General features: G+C 40.3%; 1 protein-coding gene across 1 annotated transcript in view; it reads right to left on the bottom strand.

Moving 5' to 3' along the window:
• The window catches only part of LOC122795553 (interleukin-31 receptor subunit alpha-like), a 1,451,325-nt gene that overhangs the window by 802,084 nt on the left and 627,122 nt on the right, over positions 1 to 22,119 (bottom strand). The window lies entirely within an intron of this gene.

Genomic DNA, 22,119 nt, shown 5'->3' with positions numbered 1-22,119 from the left:
GAGTCACGCTCTGCCTGTGATGGCCTTGGCAATGGTGGGGGGTTGTTGTGCCCGGCCCTATGCTGCTCCTGCTGCAGCTGTATTCACAGGATCATATTGTGTAGCATAGCACATACCATGACTATTTGGGTACATGTAGTTGGTGAGCACTGCAAGGCTCCACCAGATGTGTCCAGACACCGGAACCATGACTTGAGCAGCCCAAACACACGCTTAATTACATTTCGTGTTTGTGCATGTGCCTCATTATGGCGTTCCTGTTCAGGCGTGTGTGCATTTCTGATGGGTGTCATCAGCCACGGCTCGAGTGCATATCCAGCATCACCCACTAGGTGACCATAGGGGATGTCCCCATTGGCAAATGTCTGGTACAGCTGTGTCAGATGCCAGATATGGGAGGCATGGTAGCTTCCAGGACAGCCAGCACACACATTCATTATTATGCCCTGGGCATCACACACGACCTGGCAGTTGATGGAGGGGTAACCCTTGCGGTTACAGTAGACCCTACTCCGCTCACTGGCTGGTGCTTTGATGCAAATGTGTGTGCAGTCTACTGCACCCACTATCTCAGAGTATTCCGCTATTTTCTGGAAGAGATGCATATTGCTGGCCAATACCTCACGGGAATTGGGGAAATATACATGATCATTGACATGTGCTGCCATGGCATTCAGGAACTGATGCAGTACCCTAGATGCTGATGCCTGTGAAATCCCCATCATATCACCAGTTGGTCTCTGGAAGGTACCTGTTGCTAATATTCTTAGGCCAACACATACCTTGGTTTCCACTGGGATGGGTTCCCCTCTGTTGGTTCTGTGTGTGAGGCGTGGCCTGCACAGATCAACAATTTGCTGCATGAGGTCTCTGTCCACTCTATAGTGCTCCACTATCTCCAGCTCATGTAGCCCCTGGTAGGTTACCCTGGGCCTGTACACTCTTCTCCATCTCCTCACTGTGGGTTGCTCAGCAGCATTAGCATTGTCACCACCCTCAGCATGTTGCATATGTCGCCTTATGACAGCAATGGCAGCCCGTAACATTTCTTTGTCTCAGTTAAGCTTTTTCAGTTTTCACTTTTATTAGCTTACTGCAGTGTTGCAGTGTGTCTGAGAAAACATAGCGGAATGTTTTTTGCTGAGTTTTAAGTGCTGGGCTGGGCTGGGCTAGTGTAATGCCTGTGTAATTGGCTGATTCCGATTGTTTTTACCTGCTAGCTCTGCTAGTATTCCCTGCTTTACTTCCTACTATTTGTTGTGCTTCCTTTTCCCTTTCTGTTTCCTCAGGGGGCAGTGCCACGCAAACAAGCGCAAACACACGCACACCACCTCACACGCGTGCACACAGGCTTACACAGTCTAACACTTGCTTATTCCTGTTAAGACGCGTGCACACTAGCACAAACATGCTTAAAACTGTTTACACAGCCTTACATATGCTTACTCACACCTACACGCGCGCACACACACTTACACACGCGCACACTGTCTTACTCAGGTTTACTGGTGCGCACAAGCATGCATGCATGCTCAACAATAAACTTTGGTGTTATCCACTGCATACACTTTCAGTTTCTTGACTTTACCTGGCCTACCTGTTGACACACCTCTTTCACTATTATGTAAATGTAAGCTGCCACTTGTCACTCTGCTCCAATGAGATGCACTCCTTTCATACATACCCCCCCCTGGTGATGTCACTTATCTTCTACTCTGTTACTCCCCTTATCCTACTCCTACACTCCACTGACTGTGCTCATTTGCTATGTGAACATGCGATTCACTATCATAACTCTCATTTGCATAGGATTGCCTGCTAATGCTTAGTTACATCTCTTAGACTGAGCTTCCCCCCTTAGCAACCTCTACTCGGTGGCCATGTTGTCTTCAGTCTGCCATTCACTTGTATTGTAATTTCATTTTAGCTATGAAATCCACATTTCTGGATCTTAAGTATTCATTTTCTGCTTTTTACGGCGCAGCACGTTTGCGCGGCGCTGCGCTATGGTTAAAACCTGGAGATCAGGATTAAAAAAATATATTTATTTTTATCTTTTTGCATCACTTCCCATTGGCAATGGAAGTTTTTTTTCCCATTGGCATGCTTCCTCCTGTGAATGCATGCTTTTTTTACTGCTGACATGGCTCCGTTTTGCTATTTGCAGAACCGTACTCAGTTATCAACTGAGTACATTTCTGCAGATAACACTGCTCCTACCCGGACAGGTTCGGGTTTCCTGGATCGCAAATTTACCTCATTTGCATGGCTTTTGCCTGCAATTGAGGTAATTTGCATATCCAAGCCCTGTCCGTGTAGGAGTAGTTTAGGGAGCTCTGTTGCATGCCCCTGATGGCTGTTCCTGGATCGCTCGGCGGACATGTTGGCTTGCTGGAGTCTTACTCTACTCTTAGACTCCATGCAAGCCTTTGTGAATCTGGCCCTAAATGTTTAAGTTGTCATGGCAGTTAATTATCAAAATATATAAAATGTAATAAAAAATAAATGTAAAGGCTTATTCAAAGCATATAACTGCTAATAGCTAAGCTACTGTCATGAAGTGGTTGCACTTAAAAATACACCACTGTATTCCTGTACTGTAGATAGTCAGATGTTGCTAATCAGGGGCAGTCAGATGTTGCTAATCAGGGGTAGTTCTTGAGGTGGCACCTTGAATCTAATCTTGCTGCTTCTGCTGTTACTTCATAAATCACTATTACAGATTGTTATTGTTCTTTACTAATCCAGGCCAGAACTATTACTGTTACATTCTACAAACAATTTTGGAGATGCTGGCAGATGCTGGCCAGATTCTGTCTCAGATTATTTCAATAGGATGAGAAATCCCTGCTGCAAAAAAGTAAGACACAGTCGTGGAGAGAATATTTACATACCACGCAGGTGATGAATCACTGATGTGCTGGTAACTGCAAATTTTACCTTGACCTTCTTAAGTGAGATTCTTGTTTATTACTTCAGCCACTCATATGGCAGCAAGTATTCTGAAGTAAATCTCAGTGTTGCTATGGCAGAAATCAGAGGCAGCGCATGCCTTGCATCAAACAATGTAAAGAAGATACAATTCCTTAAAATGACCCAGATATACTTGATAAAGCACACATAGCTATCTGCTACACTGAAGAATGATGACAAAATGTTAGTGATAGAAAGCAAGCTGAGTTCTTGTAACAGGAACTCGATTCTTTACCCAACTGTAATTCTGAGAATGCTCACTGTAAGACGTGTAAGATAAAAACGACTGACTAACTAACCATTTACTGTATTGCTCAAGCAAACATTTCACATCAACTTCTGCTTTTGTAAAATGCGCAGCATGCTGGGCACATGGCTACTTACTTTAATCTATGAAGTAATGCAGTGAACAAAACACCATTTGCATTGATTTTATGTTTGTATGTATGCATGCATTTATTTACATTGTTTAGTAACCATGTTAGCCATTTCTGGGTATGGCCCATTTACAGAAGGTCCGGAATGAAAAAACTGCATAGTATAGCATGAGACAAAATATATATTTATGCATCTTTTCCTGTCTCAATACGCACATGCATTCACACATACACATATACATATATATATATATATATATATATATATATAAAATATATATTTATATGTATGTATATATCTATCTGTGTGTGTATATATATATATATATATATATATATATATATATATATGTGTGTGTGTGTGTGTGTGTACATATATATATATATATATATATATATATATATATATTTATATATATGTGTAAGCTTACGCGTGTATGTATGTATGTATATATATATATATATATATATATATATACACACACACACACACACACACACACACACATATACACACACATATATATATATATATATATATATATATATATATATACACACACACACACACACACACACACACACACACAGATATCTATATATATATATATATATATATATATATATAGATATATCACACTGTAAGGCAACTTACAGAGTGTCAGTCAGTAAAAATACATAGTATGCTAAAGTATCACAGATGGTGGACACCTGAACAGAATAACATGCAAAATAACCACTGAAAGTATAGGTTGAAGACAATACTATGTTTCTTGGAAAATGTATGCATCATCATCATCATCATCATCATCATGATTCACATCTGACTGAACACCTTCTTAGTTAACTGCAGCTGTAGTGTCAGTGCCAGATATGGTTGCCTTCTTACTATACTAAATAGCTATGCTCAGTTGTTTAACATCATTTCACATCCCATCAACACTGAATGATGAAAAACAGCTGTGAAATAGCATCTATATCATCATTTCATTACTAAAAGTTAAACAGTTCACAATGGCAAATCATTTAGTAAAACCCATAAGAAAGACCCAGCAAAGCTAGAAACTTCTCTGTGGAATATTTATGCACACCAGGCTTGTTTTTAATCTCAATATTTTCAAAGTATGGCCAAAAAATCCACTTATGTTGTACTGACTAACACAGAAAAAGGTAAAGCATGGAATGTCTACAGCTAGTAGGGGTTTGCTTTATTGGTCTAAATCAGTGCTTCTGAAACTTTGCAAGCTGGAGGACCCCTTTTATGAAGGAAATATTTTGGTGAACCCCCTGTATATGGTGGTACACATACGTTATGTTTAGATCAATTCCCCCAACCCTACTATGCAGCCATTTCAGTGTCCCATTACTTGACTACCCCCCAGTTGTCATAAACACTGTTCAAAATTCTCAGGGTGTATATTGTTTTCGGCTTTACTTCTACAATGACTACAGATATTTGATTTCATTTAAAACTTTTATTTCAAATTTTAAAGCACAAACATGGATAGACATTTGCTAAAGCTAAACAAAGCAATACAGTCTCACAATGAAAACAGACTTAGCATTAAAACTTCTCTGCCCTTGAAACTCACATTCACTGAAACAGCACTGAAACACAAATTCAAAGAAAATGCATCTGGCTAGTGGTGGACCAAGTTTACCTTTTTGTTGTTTTCAAAGCATAGGTCCCTTGCGAATATTTTTAGGACCATGCAATGATGCAAAAGTTATTTGATTCAACTTCCTGACTGTATAAATAAATTTTAAGAAACAATAACCAAATTATATCCCTTGTATAATATAGCACCACTTGGTAAAGGATGTTTTAAATACTCGCAAAAGCCTTCGATACAATACCCCACTCTGACATTATAGATAAGCTCACCAGCTTAAATATAAACCCCTATGTCACTAGATGGATTGCAAACTGGCTCAAGGACAGAACCCACATGGTTAGAATTGCTGGAGCCATGTCAGACTCCAAACCAGTTACAAGTGGTGTCCCACAAAGCTCAGTCCTGGGACCTCTCTTGTTCGGTATATATTTCTCGGAGGTACAGGCCAACACGGAAGGACTGTGGCTGACCAAGTTCGCAGATAACTGCAAACTGGGCGCCATAATCGACTCTCCAGCCGACACAAGCATCCTCCAAAAGAGCCTCATAGAAACAGACAACTGGTGCCAGAGCCATGGCCTCAAGCTAAATGCCAAAAAGTGTATAGTCATCCCCTTTGGCAAAAACAAAGTGCCCACAAATTACCACATAGGTGGTAATCCATTAAGTACAGAAGAGTACAGAAGAAGTAATTAGGGACCTGGGGACCCAAGTTGATAGCAATCTCTCATTTGACAACCACGTGGTCAAAGTGGTTAGAAAAACATTTTATATAGCCCACCTAATCATGAAGGGATTCACATCTAGATCAGGGGAGGTCATCGTGCCTCTTTACTCATCCCTCATCAGGCCCATAATTGAGTACAAAGCCCCTTTTGGGATGTACCTTACCAGACACCTGCAGCAACTGGAAAGACCCCAAAAGTACCTCACCAAGAGGATCAAAGGGCTCAAACAGATGCTATATGCTGAGAAAGAAACTCCAGCTCTACTCAGTGGCATACCGCCTGTTCAGAGGCGATCTGTGCCTGATGTATAAAGCCATGTCCAACCCGGAATTAATGGACATGCTGCACCTCAGAAAATCCAAATCCCATCGAGCTACATGCTCAAGAGACTTGAACCTCAGCACTGAAATAAACAGGACATGCTGGAGGGACAGATTGATAACCCAGAGGCTCCCTTCACTCTGGAATAAAATCCCAGTCCAGGTTAGGCAGAGTCCCTCATTGACTCTCTTCAAGAGGAATCTTGATGAGTGGATGGGAGATCATAGGTTTACCCCGGGTATCACTTCTTTGTCACTGTTAGACAGAGGCACAGTATACTAACCTCGAAAAAGGGCATAGCAAAATAAATTTAAAATGGGTGGCGAAAGCCAAACACATTCTGGCTAGGCTTATAAATGCCCTAGGGCAGATAGCCTAGTATGAACCTATGAACCTATAGTTTTGCACATTTTTCCAGTAAGCAATAAAACAAAACATATTAGCCAATAATGACAGAACTGCCCAATTTAAAACATTTCAACCATAAAAGGCCACTCAAACTTCTGTCATTACAATCCACCAGTATCAGTCAATATGCACAATCTCTGCAGAAGTAAAAGTAATCTAATTCCACCTTAAAGAGATCTATAATCAATGAAAAGGTTGCTGCTAACAAACAACTTTACATTTTACTGTTTCATCTACATATCAATTCAGTCTGCTGCCCTTGAGGAATAAATTGCCTACAGAAGAATAAGTAGCTTATGTTACATAAAAAAATGGTAAGCTGAAAACAGATTCATAGTTACTAGGCATCTCATCCAAAGGAGGACATATTCATGACTTCAGCACCCCACTCCCTGAAAATACAGCACAGTATCAGCAATCCATCTACATTGTGTGGGAGTAGAACCCACAGCCTTCTGCATTAAAATGCAAACATGCTACCTGTTATACTACTAACACTGTTTTAACATTCTCTACCACAGTAGTGATACCATTTGTTAGCTAGCTAAAAAAACAGTTGCACAAAACAAACATATGAGGCAAAAATCTTGGTATTCTGCAAAAACTTGGACAGTTGAGAGGTATGCTTCTTATGTCTTACATACATTCCTACCACCCTTCCTCTTACACATGCACAGCTACTTTCTTCCCTCTTACAAACACACCATACCTCTCAAAGAAAGTTGTTTTGCATTATTGAAAATTTTCTGAAGGATATAAAGTCTAAAGCTCAAATGTCTACCATTACTTTCTGACTTCAGTCCTAAATGATTTGCCAGGAAAACACAATTCTATGGGAACAGACTAAAATTATGAGGAAAAAAATCTGGACATTCTGAATAAACCTGGACAGCTGAAGCGTATGCTGCCTGCCTCTTACACACGCACACACGCACACACGCACACACACACACACACACACACACACACACACACACACACACACACACACACACACACACACACATACACACACACACACACACACACACAGACACACACACACACACACACACACTCACATATACCTGCCTCTCCTTACACACACACACGCACACACACACACACACACACACACACACACACACACACACACACACACACACACACACACACACACACACACACACACACACACCACCCCTACCTGCCTCCCTCCCTCCCTCTTTACACACATACAAGCACACACACAAAAACACACACAGACACACACACATGCACACGCACATGCACACACACACACACACATACACACACACATACACACCTACCTGCCTCCCTCCCTCTTATACACACACACACCTACCTGCCGGTCTGCTTCTTACACACACACACACACACACACACACACACACACACACACACACACACACACACACACACACACACACACTTGTCTCCCTCCCTCTTACACACCATACCTCTCAACATCTTCAGCACAAGAAATCTGGGCAAAGCATGTTCATAATGTGGTGGGAGACAGAGGGCTGAAATTGAGGACACATTTTAAATATTGCTCTTTCAAATAAGTTTTGCATTAGTATGAGTTTTCTGAAGGATATGAAGTCTAAAGCGTACACATCTGCCATTATTTTCTGACTTTAGTCTGAAATGATTTACCACGGATTTCCCAGAAAACACAACTTTATGAGAAACAGACCAAACGAGGCAAAAATCTGGACATTCTGCGAACATCTGCACAGTTCACTTCATTTTAAAGGCTTTATTAAAAAAAAATACCTTCAGACCAGGATTTTGCAATAAGAGTGTCCAGATCAGCTCTGCAGTAATTTCTGTCAGCAGCCACCAACAAATCCCAGACCTTACTTGGAGGGAATGGAGCAGTTATTTAAATTTCCCTCCAAGTTCTAACGGCCCAGCAGAAAACAAAGGACAAGTGAGCAGCTGCTCAGCTGCAAATGTTAAAGTTGTTACTTCTTTCTGTCTTTAAACATTCAGGGCAAGCAGCTGCTTAGCTGCGAATGTGGAAATTAAGCTGCTCAGCTGCACACTGGGAAGTCTCTTTGTCTTCTTTTTTTTTTTAATAAATTGACTGTGAGAGGAGCAACTTTTCTTTTTTGTTTTTTAACAAGGTCGCTGATGATGCCCGAAATCTAGGTGAGCTCACGGACCCCTGGAATGCATCATGCAAAGACCCCAATTTCAAAAACACTGGTCTAAATGACCCAGAAGCGGCTTAAAAATGGGAGGGTTTGGCACAATGGTTAAGATCTTCACCTCACAAGCGCAAAATGCAAGGTTTGATTCTGGTCTAGTGTTATTATTTAGGCTTAAAATGGCCTTTCAGCACAATTAGCCTAGCATTTACCTATGTAACCAAAAGTCATGAGCATTCAGAAGCCATGTAGCTGATTTTGGTTTGGATGTTATATGGAATATTTTGCAGTCACTCTAATGTTAATGGACATCAGGCTTTTTCAAGGTCTCTGTTTCCAAAGTATACCTTAATATCCCACTTATACTCTACCAAGAAACTCAGAAAAAAGCTGAAACATGGCATGCCTATAACAAGTGGGAGTCAAGACAATTCAGAATCCATGTAAATGAAACACTGATATGTCCTTAAAGGTTCATTTGCATGTATCCCACGGACCCATACTACAAGAGGTTGATGGCATTAAACAGTAAAGTTTCTAGCTTGGATGGGTCTTTCTTGAAGTGTTCACCATTTCATCAGTAGTTATAGCATGCAAAATACAAAACACATTATTTTTATCCCAGTAAAGAGAATTTTGCATCGGTTTTCTACAAGCTGAAGCAAGTATTGAACAAGACAGTTTGCCTCACTCCATTCTTGAGTCCTTTTGTGAGGGCTCAAGTAATAACTAAGGTAGTTGTCACTCTCTTATCGCAATGCTCACTCTGACAGAAACCTTTGCACTGTGTTTTATAGATTCATAGATTGTTACCAGGCTAAAGACCTGGGACAACTTTCTAAGCCTAGCCAAGTTTTCCCAAAAGAATAATGATATCTTCTATCCAAATAGGACTTGAGGGCCAGGTATTTCTAAGTTACCTCTGTCCATGGGTGCCAGGCCCAGTGTAAATTTCCTATTCCCCATCCACTGGTCTAGTTTGCATTGAAATTGGGTAATAGACGACTGTTGGTTGAATTTTCAGCCCAGTGACCATGGGTAAGTAGTTTTAGTTTGGTTTGCTTTATTTATTTATTTATTTGACATTTGTTAACTGGGTTGGTCCAGCTGAGCCAGAGGCCCATTTTCCGTGGAGCAAACCCGAGGAGAAAAGCTCCAGTGATTAAGTAATGTTCATAAAAACATAGAGATTTATAATAAACAATACATTCAGAGTTTTACATAATAATCCATAGTGATAAACATGCAGTAAGAAAGTTACAGAAGTTTAATTCTATACAGAAACTAAAAGTAGTTTTTTTGTGAATCATCCAAGGAGAAAAAAAACAGATTTTATACTTGTGGAAAAAAATACATTTTAGAATAGTAAGCAACAGATATTTGCAATACTTGTGAATAAAATAACATTTTAGGTAGCTAGCAACAGATATTTACAAATAAGTCAAAGTAAGTACTGGGAAGGGGTGAAGAGAGTTGAAGTTCCTATAGGTAAAACAGGAAAAAAATAAGATGATGAGAGAAATAGCGCAGAATGATATATGTTATTGCATGTAGTAAGAGAGGAAATAACTGCAAAGTAGAGATAGGTTACTGTACGGGAGTAGTATAGGGAGAAGTTACTGGAGGAAAGAAAAAAAAAATCACACAATAGAAGTGGATAATGGAAAGTGTCGTGAATTATTATGATATGAGATACATACAGTATAAGGGAGATAATGTGATAGAGTAGAAATACAGTGGGAATATGTAGGTAAATGAGGTGTTTGGGGAGAGATGTAAGGTAGGCTTGAAGGGGTGAAAGGGTTTAAGTAGGTTCAGGGCAAGGGCAAATCCAAGAGCTTAAGAGGAATTGTTTTAATTTAATTTAAATTTAATTTAACTTAATTCACGTTTTTTTTATTTCATTCAGGTCTTCGGATTTTATTTAAGTTGTATATCACCTCCCCCAAAAAAGAATATTGGTTACTTGAACCAGTTGTTTCTGGATTTCGTCCTTCTCTCCACATCGCCTGAATTTCCATGGGGGTCTCAGGCAGTGTTTGGCTCCGTCTTCTTGCTGTTCCCTGTTTTTTTTCCTAGGATATATACTTAAAAATAACAATGACAGTAGAATAACTGAAAAACAAAACAGATAGAGTAGGAGAGCTTCCATACTTCATAGCCATATTGCACTAGTTTTAGCCTTCCATCCTCTCCATAAATCTGCTACCCATTTTTTTTTAAGACAAAAGAAAGGAAACACACGGACAGTAACTTAAGCACACTTACAAATGAAGCACACCAGTGTACTTTTCCTTCTCTCCCCACCCTTCCAAAAAGAAAAAAAAAACATCCTACTATGCAAATTCCTGCCCCATCATAATCCTTACACTCCTGTCACATCTCCTGCCACACTTACCCTACAATTCAAGTAGCCAACTGAAATGATGTGTCTCAGCCCAACTCTGGTTAGCTTTACACACGGTCCCAGATTTCATTGTATTATCCTCCTAATTTTAACATTAGATATTAGACATACTCATATAAAAAAGGAGGGAACCACACAAGATTCCACATCTGCTATTCATATTTCACTTTCGGAATTATAACTCAATGGTACCCAGCAGTTTGATAGTAGTTTAACAGCATGCTTATTAATGTTTTTGTTTCCTTTTACATTTTATTATTTTCTTATTCTGTAAGAGCAGTGTTATGGCTCTTATTCAGGACTGGCAGCAGAGATGGAATCGTATTCCAGAAGAGGTCAGAAAGTTATATGAAAGAAATTTCAGGCGACCATAACAAGCCATATGATGCTGCCCAGACAGGTCAGAACAGAACTTCTGCACAAGCGATTGAGTCTTAAGTGTCACATGAATCCGCAGTGCCCAAAAAGGCTAGAAGGAAGACCAAGGGGGAAGAACCTATTCAGGAAACCAATGATCAAATCCAACATGTTTCTATTTCAGGTACGGGCATTACAGTGGACATTAATAGACATGTGCAGTTTCAGAAGGAACAAATAGATGAGTACTAAAATGCTTTCAGTGATGCTTTAAATGAAAAAGGTAAAGCTAGGCTAACCCAGACAGTACAAAGTAACAGTAATAACTCTTCTGCTCTACTGATCTAAGCTCAAACAACTAATTCAGGGACTCCTTGACTTGTGCAACTTCCTTTGCACCCTTAATACCCTCTAATTTTCTTTAATGACAGTAGCTTCATCTGATGAATCTGCAGTCATGTCTTTTCCAAATTCCTCCAATCAAGATGCCATGGACTATGAACCAGTAAAGACAGGAAGGTAGGGGAATTAGCCATCACTGCTCACATCTCTCAGGTAGTTAAAGAGAAAATTTGGAAAGGGGATTGTGTAGATATTTTTGACCCTATTGATGCTGAAGGAGTACAAAGAATAGCAGACATTGACTTGAAAGGGTCCAAAGATTTATTTCAAGCACTAGCAATTTTGGGGAGACCTCAACCCAAGAATTTGAAATTAAAGTTATGGACAATTGGGTTGTAGGATTCATACATGGCAGTAATGCTAAAAAACACCCTACAATAGCCTCTCCTTTGTTAGCTTACTTTCCTATTGTCTGAGAGGCTCATGTTTTAAAAGGGGGTATGTCTTTGTTCAATTATGAACAAAGATTCAGAAAACTTAAAGTCTTTGTTCAATTATGAACAAAGATTCAGAAAACTTAAAGCCAAGACCCACAACTGAAGTGGGAACCCAGACATGTGGACACCTGGCTCAGCATCATGGGGATTCTATCAATCCGGAATACAGTTACCAAGTGAAGTCTCCAGTTACAAAGGTAAAATCTTGCTGGGCTTTCAGTTCAGGAAATTGCAGATTCCCAGCTTGCATATTTCTACACATTTGCACATATAGCGCTGGTAGTCCTGGGAGGCATCCCACCAAGAAATGCTGGTTCAGGTACGGCAAGACTTTGGCAAATGCCACCTCACCCCTAAGCAGGACACAGTTTAACCCAAATTCACCTTTTGACAGCAGTATTTTTGCAGATCCAAGTAAACCTCATCACTTCCCTATCAAATTTGACATTGTCAGAAATATTTAAAAAGATGATCCCAATCAGTCTACGGATGATTTCCTTATCAAAGGTTTCACACACGGCTTCTCTTTAATATTTACAGCTAAGCTCATACATGCACCATGCAAAAATCTATCATCAATAAAGGGGAAAGAAAATATAGTGCTATCTCTCATCAACAAAGAATGTAGTATGGGTCAGATCAGATGACCTTAATCCCTCCATTCAGTCCTTTTGTAGACCCCCTCAGCCTTAGTCCCCAAGAAGAAGCCAAGCAAATACTGACTCTTTTACCATTTTCACAACTGGAAGGACAATCTGTCAATGATGACATAAACAGAAAAGAATCAGGGGTACATTACTCTTCCCTTAATGATGCAGTTTCCATCATTAAAGAGATTATTGACACTTGAATAGTAAAAGTGGATATATAAACAGCCCTCAGGCTACTACCAGTAATGCCCCCAAGATTGGAGGCTCGTAGGTATAGAAATTAATGGCATGCATTTTGTCATTACAGGTATGTCCATGGGGTGCTTAGTTGCATACTCAGTTTCTGAACATTTCTGCTCTACCTTATTATGGTGCTGGAAGAACAATAATCCTGCTCACAGAGTTGTTCAGTAACTTGATGATTTTTTAATCATAGGCAAGGGCGAGACCTAAATGAAAGAAAGTTTGCAGTCTTTCATTGATTTGTATAAATCATTAGGGATTCCATTGGTCCATGCTAAAACAGTAAGTCCACAAAAAACTTCTCACATTCCTGGAAATCAAAACTGATACCACCTTAGAATGCAGTCATATACCTGCAGACAAAATCAATAAAATTTCAAAAGTTGTAAAAACCTTACTTTCTACTAAGAGGGCAACAATGAAACAAGTCATGGAACTATTAGGACTCCTCAATTTTGCACACAGAGCCATAGTTCCAGGTAGGACCTTCCCAGAATTAATGGACATGCTCCACCTCAAAAAATCCAAGTCCCTTAGAGCAACACGCTCCAGGGACCTAAACCTCAGCACAAAAATAAATAGGACATGCTAGAGGGACAGATTCATTTCCCAGAAGCTCCCCTCACTCTGGAATAGAATCCCAATTCATGTTAGACATAGCCCCTCGCTGACCCTCTTCAAGCGAAATCTGGACATGTGGATGGGAAATTGCAAATTCACCAGTGGGATCTCTCCTGTGTCCCTGCTAGACAGAGGCACAGTAAACTAATCTTAAAAGGGTACCTTCTGTGACCTACTTTACAGAGGCACAGTAGGCTAATCTAATAGGGAAGCAGAAGCCAAATACGCTCTGGCTAGGCTTATAAATGCCCTAGGGCAGATAGCCTAGTATCTACCTATGGACCTATGAAGAGCATTAGCTCATTGGTTATGAGAAGGATGTAAAAAGTATCACAGAGTTAGAAAAAGCAAAAGAGTTAGAGAGGACCTTAGGTTATTGGCTAGCTTCCTCAGGGATTTTAATGGGGCTTCATTTTGGTAAGACAATTGGGTCAGTAAAGAAACCTTGCAACTTTTCACAGACACCATGGGCAAATTTGAAATAGGAGGTTACTTCAACGGTCACTGGTTTTCCTCCTTATTGCCTAAAAATTGGTCAGCTCAAACTAGGAAAGACATTACATTTTTTTAGATTTTTCCAATTTGAGTTTCTGTTCTCACATGGCAAGATCAACTCCAGAATAATTGTTTAATTTTCAGATCTGAAAATATATCAGTAATAGCAATTCTGACAAAGTAATCCTCTAGAATTTTTTCAGTCAACTCTATTAAGACTGTTAGTCCTCTTTAATCTCAGGATTAACATGTAATTTACTGTAGAGCATGTTCCTATAGCTAAAAATATTTTAGCAGATGACGTTCTCAATTGAAGGTCCAACATTCCAGAGTTTTGCCTCCACAAGCAGACATACTTCTCACTCCAATTCCACTGACTGTTTGGATGACTGGAAAATACTAACAGCTTCCTGGTTCTGGAAATCACGATCTATCGATACTAAGAAAGAACACACCTCTTCAATTAAGCATTTCATGACCTTATATCAAGAGTGCCATTGGTCTTTTGACATCCTTTTACAATATTTACACCACTGCCACAGCCTAGGTTTGCTTCCATCATCGTTCAAAGTTGAGTTACCAGCTGTAAGCTTATTTGCAAAAACCTTTGACATTCCAGACATTACCAAACATTAGATTGTAAAAAGGTTCTTAAAAGGATGGTGTATAGAAAGAGATTTACAGCCTGACACAAGACTTCCCCAAAGGTACAATACTCCTTAGATCAAAGTTTTACACACCACACAAGACTCTTAATAGAACTATTGTTTACGTGCCACATCATTCGTTTGGTACCTTCAAAAGTCCGTGAGATCACTGGTACCTTAGGTGGAATCATATAATTTTTACCCAGGATTCAGCATTGATATGGATTTATAGATGTAAAATGCATCAACTAGGTCTCGGCCAACAAGTTTTCTTAATCAAAAGTAATTACCTCCCCACATGCCCCACTAGCATGAGGCAGGAGCTTTAAGAAGTTGTTTCTATCCATTAACAGTAACAAACTAGTTTTTTGCTTTTTTTGTGATGGGCACCCTATTCCATTTCTGTATTAACTCAGAATGGTACTAAACCACCTAAGCATAACTTCCCAGGCCTGTTCCTCCCACTATTTAGAATTGGCCAAGCTTCTGCTCTAGTAACCATGGGTCAATCCTCAGAAGTCATTAAGAGGCTGGGGAGGTGTTCTTCTAACTCTTACCTAATCTATATTCAACAACCCTACAGCTACTAACTGTAACAAAGTTAATCTCTTTAAGGAAAAGGATAATCATAATCCTTGGCCACTCCTATGTCTCTTAAGTGTAATTCACAGCATGAATTTGAGAAAATGGGGGGAGGGGGGTAAAGTTAGCACTGAACCTACCTGGCAGGATGTTGGCAATATCAGTTGATTCTGTATATTTAGTGCCACTGTGCTGTAACTCAGAGCCGATATGAGTGTTGCCATTGAGATTCTTGACATAGCTATATATATGCTTTGTGGTTGTCTTTAGAATCAGTGGTGATTTTGTTTTCATAACTAGCTTTGGAGGATTTTATGAGGGATCTCAGCTTCTTAGTGAGGCTGACCAGGGAGTTTTTCCAGTCATGGGATTTTACTCCTTTTTTGCAACAGTTTCTTTCTTCTGTTGTAGAGTTTGTTTATGGCAGGGGACCACCAGATTGGCTTCCCTTTTTTGGAGGATAGCATCTTGGTTCTGTTAGGGATAGCATGATCCATGCACTTGTGTAAGTGCTTATAAAGTGCATTTGTGTAGGATTCAGCAGTCGTACCTCTGTTGTCCATCTGCATGGGTGTTGTGAAGTTTGCCACTTCTGTCTTAAGAAGCATGAAGTTCGCTTTGGAGAAATTTTTTACGGTGGTTTCCCTAACGGGGATGGGGGCGGGATGTGGATGTCTAGGCTGATTAGCTTGTGGTCGGATCTGACCAACAAGGAAATGACCTCTGGTGAGGAACACCAGTCACCCATGTTGGTAATGACCAGGTCTAGGATATTGCTGCCCCTGGTGGGGGTGTGGATAAGTTGATCCAAGGTATTAGAATTTATGAATTCCAGAAAACATTGAGCAAAAGAGTTGGTACATGAGTAGTTTTCCCAGTTAATGGCGGGGTAGCTGAAATTGCCCATTATTAGGGTGTTGGGTTGTACTCTAATATTTTCCAGTGTATCAAGAAATGAGGAGTGGGAATCTTTGTGCATGGTGGGGGGTTTGTAGCAAGTTACAATTTGGATTGCTGGCTTGCCCAGAGTTAGTTGCACTTGGATAACCTCGGATGCATTATGCTGAGCAACTAGCCTGGAGGTGTGTATATCCTTAATGAATATGGACACACCTCTGCCGTTAGTGTTTCAGTCCAGGTTAGGTGGCCGAAAGGTGTGATATGAATTATAGCCTGGTAATGCAGGGGTGTTCTCTGGAGCCTTGAACCAGGTCTCTGTCACTGCACAGATGTTGATGTTCTCCATTTTAAGGAGTGCCTCGAGTGAATGCATTTTGAGGTTTAGACTTCTAGCATTGAGTAGCATTACCCTCAGATTTTGCTTGCTTGTACCTGTTACAGTGGTGAATTTGTCATTTAAACCTTGCCTAAAAAAAGTCACTATAGGGGCAGCAGGAGCCTTAGCTAGTATCCGGAATCCCAAGGGTGACAGGTGCAGGCCATCTCTGGCAAAGCATCGTGGTCTGTCAAATATGTCATCCCAGGCAAATAGATACTGCATCTCCTTAGAATGACACCAGTAGCGTAGCCAATTGTTGAAGTCAATCATTTTGTCCTTGTACTGTGGTAATATTCTGGGTGATGGCAGGATGCAACTCAGGGCTAGGGTCATACCTGCCTGGGCTACAAGATCAGAAATCTCCTCCATGTCTCTTTTCAAGTAGTCCAGTGAGGTACATCTCAGGTCATTCACACCAACATGGACAATGACAGAGTCATATTTGTACTTGTTGTGGAGTGACCTGAGTGCGTGCGTTATGTGGCGGATCCTGGCACCCGACAGGCAGCTGACAGCAACTTTCTCCTTGTTTAGCCTGATGAGTGGAACATCAGTGTGCCTGACTATAGAGTCACCTATGACTAGAGTGTCAGGTATGTTGTTATGCCTTATGGACTGTGCTTGAGTGGCACACTAAGTTTGTGGGCTATGTGCCATTTGTGTTGTGTTGAGGGTGGCGGTTGCATGCGTTTCTGCTTTGGAGATCCCTGTTGCTTGAGCAGATTTTTATTGAGAGCCTCAGCGAATGTAGTTGTGTGTTTTGTGTTGCTATGCGTGTGTTTTGGTGGTGTAGGTTTTGAGGAACTATGTGATGAGTGTGGTGTGGTGCAAGTGTTTACCTTCTCCTCTTGACTGTCTAGTCCAGTCTTGGGTGAAGAGAGCTTTGTTTCCAGTTTGGCTATATAAGTGCATCTCTCACAGGTTGTAGTGTTGGGTGGTAGAAGGAGAGGGTTGTCTATGTACATGAGGCAATTGCTACATTGCCCCAAGATGCCCAGATTCATCAGGTAGACAGGAGGAAACACTGGGAGCTGACCCTTAGACATGCCTGGATAGGGGCTTATTTATTAAGTACTAAAATCTGTTTTCCTCTAGACAAGTGAGGAAAGTTGAGTGCTGTAGTAATTTTTAGCGTATTTAGTGATTACAATGAGTTCTGAACAAGTGCTGACCACAAACAAACAGATTTGAGTGCTAAAACTAAAAAACTGGCTAGTTCTAAGGGAAAATTTGAAGAGCAGACTTTATGGCGCCAGGAATAGTTTAACCCTATCTAAGCAGCAATGCATAAAGTGTAATTTTTCTTACATCACAGTAGCAAATGAGCAAACTGATTTAAACAAATTAACCAATAAAAAGCTAAAAACTGAGCCCCGTTCCAGCAGTCTTCGATCAAACAAGTTCTAACTGCACACTCCTGCCACTAGGGTGCAGGGGAACCTTCTCCAAAAAAAGATAGTACCAACCTATGAACCTATGGATCACGTCAGTCTCCCTGTTAGACAGGGGTCCAGGGAAGTAAATAGTGTGGGAAGAAATAGCCAGGGAATTGTTATGGCTAGGCTTGTATAGGCCCTAGGGCTGATAGCCTAGTACCAACCTATGAACCTATGAAGATGGTCTGGATTAGAAGGGCAGAATCTACCCTCTCCTCCCACAAGAGTGTAGGCCACACCTTCTTAATGTAAAATAACTGGCCTGAAGTCCAAGTGTTTAAACCAGAATTAATACACTCTTAGAATAACAGACACTAAGCCTTACATCAGCAACTCCCAACTTAGAAGGATGTAAGCTACCTGCCCTGCCACAACAGTGCAGACCACAAACCTTCTTAATGTAAAACAACTGGTCTGAAGCCCAAGTGCTTCAACCAAAGGCTTAGAATAACAGTTACAATTTAATCAGGCTACTAACAAGCAGTAATAAATGCAGCAGAATAAATGCAATAAAGTAGGAAGAAACACAAGTACAGTAAAAGCAGATGAATAAAGTGCATTTTTTTAAATATAACAACAGAAAACGAGCAAACTGATTTAGACAAATTACCCAATTAACCAGTAAAAAAGCTCAAACCTGAGCCCTGTTCCAGCAGTCTTCAATCAGACAAGTTCTAACTGCACACTCCTGCCACTAGGGAGCAGGGGAACCTTCTCCAAAAAAAAAAAGATGGCCTGGATTAGTGCTCAAGTTATACATACAAAGCTAGATTCAGCATGCCTGAAACTAGTCTATGCTACAGAAAACAAGGTGCACCAATTTCAGAAAGAAACACTTCAAATAAGCAGCCACAATAATCCTTTAACCAGAAACTCATAGCTCAAAAGGGCAGAAACTAACCTCTCCTCCCACAACAATGCAGACCACAAACCTTCTTAATGTAAAATAACTGGCCTGAAGCCCAAGTGCTTAAACCAGAACTAATGCACTTTTAGAATAACAGACACTGAGCCTTCAATCAGCAATTCCCAATTTAGAAGGATGTAAGCTACCTATCCTGCCACAACAGTGCAGACCACAAACCTTCTTAATGTAAAACAACTAGTCAGATGCCCAAGTGCTTAAACCAAAAGGCTTAGAATAACAGTTACAGTTTAATCAGGCTACTACCAAGTGGTAATAGATGCAGCAGAATAAATACAATTGAGTACTTTTAAGAAAAAGCAAAAGCAAAATAAAGTGCAATGTTTTTTATTATTTTTTTTAGTAAAGTGCAAGGAGAGAGGAAGGAGGAGCAGAGGTTAAGAACCTAAGTGGGTTGGCCTTCTCAAATATTCTCTCTGTATTAAGTAGAGTGATCACCAGAATGGGAGTGGTATCCCAGATCAAATTTACAGTAGGGGCGGGCAACTGCAAAGCCACCAACTATAACAACACCACAAGAACAGGGTGTGGGGGGAGTAAGCAGTTTCAGGACAGATGATTAACAGAAAACAATGCCAGAAAATATATAAAACAATTCAGTCAGGCATAATTAAGACAATGCATAACTCTGAAAGGTTAAAATGCCAAGAAATATACTTATCAATCAGCGATATATTTCCAGATTGTTTGAGAATCACACCAGCCAGAACCCAGGAGTTTCCAACAGTGTATGCAAGAATTTACAAACAGAAACTATTTTTAAATCAGCAAGCCTTGAAACAATCAGATAACACAAAAGCTGTTATACCAGTTTTATAAACTCCACCTCAGAAATAGGGGGTAAGCAGTTTCAGGACAGATGAGAAACAGAAAACAATGCCAGAAAATATATAAAGCAATTCGGTCAGGCAAAATTAAGACAATGCAGAACTCTAAAAGGTTAAAATGCCAAGAAATATACTTATCAATCAGCGATATATTTCCAGATTGTTTGAGAATCATACCAGCCAGAACCCAGGAGTTTCCAACAGTGTATGCAAGAATTTATATCCACTGTTTAGAAACTTATTTTTCGCATTGTTTTGTCACAGCTGCATTAACTGAGTGTTTCTGTGTTGAATAAAAGCACTTTTGACTTTTTTTACAGTCTTTAGGTAGAACTGCTGCTCTCCACACAATGCCACCTAGCAGTGACTTGTACAGATGCCAATATCTTACAGCGTAATTCCCCCTTGTAATCTATGTAGACGCCAATCTCTCACAGTGTAAGTTTCCCTTAAAATACCCTTACTGACTAGAGATACTTTTTAAACTACTACAGCATCTAGTTTGTGCATAGTTGAGAGTTGCTCTTCATGTTCCTTGTGTTATTGACCTATTCAATATTTAAATTTCCCAAACACCTCCTTACAAGTTCAGTATCCATGGATATGCACTTCTCGACTTTCTCTATGGCCCATCTGGTTCAGATAGGTATTCTGGGGCATTGTAGCAATTGTCTCATGTACACTGACAACTCAATTATTTTTAATAAAACAGATAAAGCATGCGAGAAGTGAAAATCTGCTTTAACACTGGCAGCAAATCTCTCTCATACAACCAAAACTAATCCTATAGAGGTTGTCAGTGACACTTGCACCATGCCTACTGCACAGGGCAAATACCCTACACATAAAACTACTTATGCTAAGGCACTTACAGGTAACTTTCCTAAAACATAAGATCTCCTGCACAGCACAGTCAAAAAAGGGTCCTCAGCCATCACTAAATACTCCATTTAAATCATCATCCATAGCTACACATAGTAACATGGTATCTGGTGCTGCTACACCTAAGCCCTTATTGCAATCCAGCACAGAGCCAAACTTCCTGGTTATTGTTGATTCTACAGTGAGACACATTAATGTCCTCCTCACCAGACTGAGTAAAGTGAGAGTCATGTTTAGCTGCCTTTCCAGGACTAGAATCCATCAAGTCACACAAGCACTCAGATCATTTAACCGTAGGTATCACTATGACTCTGTCATAGTTCATGTGGATGTTAATGACGTGAGACATACCTCTCCTGACTAAATAAAGTGAGACATGATTGAGCTTGCTGATTATGGTCTCAGGCAGGTATGAGCCTAGCACTGAGCAGCATACTACCTTCACCAAGGGTGAAGCCACATTACCAACAAAAATGACTGACTTTAACAATTGGCTTAGCTTCTGGCATCAGTCCAAGGGGGTACAATATTTGACAGCCTGAAAGAACATGGTTGATAGACCACACTGCTTTGTCAGGGATGTTCTGCACTTTTATCCCCTCCCTTCTAGGCTGTCAGATATTGGCAAAGACCTTTTCCACCCCCTTAGTGACTTTTTTAGGCAAATCCAAACTGATAAACCTTCTGACTAAACTGAACCTACAAAGAAATAACTGAAGGTGGGACTGCTCAGTTCTAGAAGTCTTAACAAGAAACTCCACTACCTGCAAGCTTTTCCCTCCTTGGAGAGTGTAGATATCTGTGTAGTAGTGGAGACATGGTTTAGAGACATGGAGAGTACCCCATCAGTGCAAAGTTATAATGCCTTTCACACCTTTAGACCAGCTACTGCAAAGCAAAGAACTAAAGGTGGAGCAGAGTATATTAAAAACAAATCCAGACAAGTTAAAGTGCATGACCCAATGGAAATCATACATGTGCAACTCACCATAAACAGGGTCTCATACCATATATTTACAAACTACAGGTCACCCTTCATGTCCTAGGAAACCCATAACAGCCCATCTTAATGTGCTAGAGTCCCTCACCATTCAACTCAATATGAACTTCATGGGGGATCTCAACTACCCCTCTATAGATTGGGAATCCTACACCACTTCTAGTGCACAAGCTTAGGTATTCCTAAACTTCATTAATACTAACATCCTGGAACAGTTGGTCCATTCGCCTTCCAGGGGTACAAACATCCTTAACCTTGTACTCATGAACATGACAGAGTGATGTTCCTTGCCCAATGTAATGTCCTCACTCAACAGATCTGACCATAAGGCAGTATTGCTTGAAATGAAA

This window comes from Protopterus annectens, chromosome 2.part2 (assembly GCF_019279795.1).
Source record: "Protopterus annectens isolate FY-2018-M chromosome 2.part2, PAN1.0, whole genome shotgun sequence".
NCBI lineage: Eukaryota > Metazoa > Chordata > Ceratodontiformes > Protopteridae > Protopterus > Protopterus annectens.
Note: the sequence above shows the minus strand (reverse complement) of the source record. Positions and strands in the feature narration are given on the sequence as shown.